The sequence below is a fragment of the Gossypium hirsutum genome, chromosome D07 (genome assembly GCF_007990345.1).
Source record: "Gossypium hirsutum isolate 1008001.06 chromosome D07, Gossypium_hirsutum_v2.1, whole genome shotgun sequence".
Classification (NCBI taxonomy): domain Eukaryota; kingdom Viridiplantae; phylum Streptophyta; class Magnoliopsida; order Malvales; family Malvaceae; genus Gossypium; species Gossypium hirsutum.
The window spans coordinates 35,013,071-35,016,896 of NC_053443.1; the positions used below are offsets into that span (position 1 = coordinate 35,013,071).

The 3,826-nt window shown below is 34.0% G+C and overlaps 1 non-coding gene across 1 annotated transcript; it reads right to left on the reverse strand.

Annotated features, from left to right (window-relative positions):
• Positions 1-2,576: 2,576 nt before the first annotated feature.
• On the reverse strand, positions 2,577-2,682 carry LOC121219644 (small nucleolar RNA R71). Its single transcript, XR_005916534.1, has one exon. It is a non-coding gene; the product is annotated as a small nucleolar RNA R71 (small nucleolar RNA).
• Positions 2,683-3,826: the final 1,144 nt, after the last annotated feature.

The following is a 3,826-nucleotide window of genomic DNA, read 5'->3' on the forward strand; positions in this document are numbered from 1 at the left end:
TACAAACAAACAGAGACACCATTAGAATTACACAACAAGGAACGATTATATAATTGGATCTGATTAGCACTTTTAGTAGGGGCAACATGAAAAACATGGGGCCCAAGCGGAAACTCTTTCGTTAGACCCGCCAAAATGTGGGGAGCAAAAATCGCTTATCTTGGAATCTACTTAATGACCACTTTCCATTCACGTCTACATAGTTCTTGAATTGGTAAGATCAAATCTCTATTCGCTTGTCCTTTAAGGCCACCATGAATACCTTTAATAGCTTGAGCGCAATCAGTTTCAAGGATAACCTCATTCCACTTGAAATCTCATACTAGATGAAGGCTATTATAAATAACCCAAAGTTCAGCTTGTTTAACACTACATCTTCCAATATTTCTCCCAATCCCTCATAGCCACCTACCATACTCATCTCTTGCCACTGCTGCCGAAAAAGCAACACCCAAAGACGGATTGCAGACACTATCAACATTTATTTTAAAAGAACCAGTAGATGGTGGACTCCTGTAAACTTGAAATTATATAGGATTTTTCTATATATTTTTACCACCTTTTGACTTAATAATTATATTAATCTTGAGTAGTTGTTAATAAATTAAATGGATTTTGCTTACATGTTAATATGCAACATGAATTTATGAAGTATGAAAAATTATGCTTTATTACATGATTTTGTGCATAAATTATATTATTTTCATGTTAATTATTAATATGTGATTTTTATTATGCAGTGGGTCCATGGAAGATGATATTACCATAAGGATGCATGGACATGGACACATCCACCTTATTTGCACGGTAATACCATGCAAAATTGGGCCATAAGGGTGTTAATTTAACCCAGTTAAAATGTGTTACAAAGTGGACATGTCTGATTAATTTTTGGATCATGAAACCGTCAACCAAGGGGGAGTCAAGCCTAATTTTGGCACAAGTATATGGCTGCCCAAAAATTAGCTTTGGGATATTTCATTGCAGGTTCCTACAATTGCAATTTAATCAAAAATTGACACACAAACTATGCCATTGAAACCGTCCACTCTATGCTAATTATAGCATGATTTTATGTTTAAAATAATCGATCAAACCCACCTCCCTTTCCACAATTTGTGGCCGGGGGATTTTAAACTCTATTTTCAGTAAACTTCACCCTAACCTTCACCTATAAATACCACGTTACTCATCCTTCATTCTTCATCCCTTCATTAATAACACATCTCTCATTCTACTTTCTTTTGTCTCATTCCATTTCCCTTTCCTTTTTCCCTACGCCTAACCACTCCATTTCCCTTTCATTCTTTAGCCAACAAAAGCCTTGATAAGACCATCTCTTGGTTGGTCACCTTGAGAAACCCTTAGCAAAGGAGAAACGGGCGGATCGAAGAAACACCTCAGTCAGAAAGGTTTGAAAGGCTGTTGAATTGAATTAGAGTTTACTCTTTTCTCCTTGTTGTTTAATTTAAACATGTTTGCTAAGTGTTTATTGATCTTGCAATAAAAATGGTATATTAATTATGTTTAGCTAGGATGATTATCTTAATTCAATAATATTTGTTTGATTCATGGTTAAAGTGTTTGTGCCTCAGTCGACCATGTTTTCAATTAAAATCAAGATGTATTTCGATCATATATCATTGGATTCATTCAAAGTAGCTGAGCAATCCTAACCAAATGATAGCTTGTAGACACATAATTGAAAAGTGCAATGCTCAATGTAGATGATTAAACCCGACTAAATTAGAGGTTCATAATATTTTTAGTTAGCTCTATTATCTTGCATAGTTTTTAGGTTTATGTGATTAAACTATTTCAAACTTAATTGTCCTTGTTACCTCGCATAAATACTAAGAAACCCTTAGTTTAATATGATTAGTAAAATGCATGTTTCACTAAGTAAAAGATCCAAAATGACTTAATTTGGTTTCTAAACTCATGAAAGACTGAGTTGCCATGGAATGTTTCCCGAATACTGCTAAGCATGATGAAATTAAATTAAGTTGATTAATGTAAGTATCCAAGCCTATACATGTTATTGATTGTTGAAGTTGTGTTTCTGTTGCTAAAATTCATTCATACATTTAGATAATTTTGCATACTTAGTTTAAAATTACATTAGTGATCAATTTTGTATCTAGTTAAATTATCATCATTCAAATTATTGTGTTTTTATACCAAATTGTGAATTTATAATTTAAAAATAATCGATTAACACACACAGTCCCTATGGAGATGATAGCTCATTTTACGTACTTATTACTTAAACGACTGTGTACACTTGCACAAAAACCCCGTTACAAGATTTTGGCACTGTTGCCGGGGACTGTTGCCTTAATCATTCTTTGTGAAATTATTTTTAAAGTTTAGTTTTTATTAAATTTCTAACAATACTAATTTATTATTTATTTGTGATTTGTTTATTAGGTGTTTAAGGTTGAAGTTGTTCCTATACTCGTTGCGTGATCGAGCACGAGCATGGCTGAATTCATTGCCACCAAGTTCAATATCTACTTGGCGAGAATTAGCATAAAGGTTTTTGGTAAAGTATTTTCCACCGAGTAAGAATGCAAAGTTGCAACATGCGATAACTACTTTTAAATAATTGGATGACGAGTCCTTATACGAGGCATGGGAAAGATTTAAGGAATTTCTTCGTAAGTGTCCTTATCATGGGATTCCTCATTGTTTCCAACTGGAGACGTTTTATAACGATCTCAATGCACTTACAAGATTAATGGTAGATGCTTCTACGAATGGTTTGATTTTTTTCTAAGTCTTATAACGAGATCATCGAAATTACCGCTAGTAACAATTACCAATGGTCGACAAATCGAGCAATTTTTGAAAGACGAGTAGCTGAATTGCATGAAGTGGACGTACTGACTTCACTTTCTACTCAAGTATCTTCTATTTCCTTAATGTTAAAACAGTTTACCATTAATGGTTTGAATAATTTTGCAACTCAATCACCAAGTCAGTATGATGTTGTTTCATGTATGTATTGTGGGGATGGTTATTCTTTCAAGAATTACCCTTCAAACCCCGAGTTTGTTTGTTATGTAAGGAATCAATATCAAAATAGAATTGGACAAGGACCACAGTCCAACTTCTATAATCCATCATGGCAGAATCATCTGAACTTTTCCTGGAGTAATTAAAGAAATGGACCAAATAATCATATGCACCATAGACCCAATCAATCCCAATGGTTTAGTCAATAAACTGCAAAACCACCTCAAGATGAGTCATCAAACATTTTGGAGGACGTTTTGAAGGCATAATGGCAAAAAATGATGCTTTGATCCAAAATCAAGTAGCAACACTGAACAATCTAGAGAACCAGATGGATCAGTTAGCTACTGAGCTTCGTAGTAGACCACAATGAGCTTTGTCGAGTGATACATAAAATCCAAGGAGTTTGGTTAAGGAACATTGCAAGGTAGTTGCATTACGAAGTGGTAAGATTTTAGAACCCAAGGAGGTTGTGATTGAAGATGAGTCTATTGAAAAAGAGGAAAGTCAACCAACAGTTGAAGTTCCTACACTGAAAAAATCAAATGCTGAAAATTTTGATGAGGTAAACCCTAAACTAGTGAATTCTAAAAAGCTAACACCTTTTTTTTGTAGATTTACCTCTTCAGAAAAGTTTTCCATTTCAAACTAAAGTTTCATATCCTCAAAAACTTCAGTAGCATAAGCAGAAACAAGAGGTGCAATTCAAGAAGTTCTTTGATGTTCTAAAGCAACTTCACATTAACATCCCGCTAGTGGAGACTTTAGAGAAAATGCCTAATTACGTGAAGTTTATGAAGGATATTCT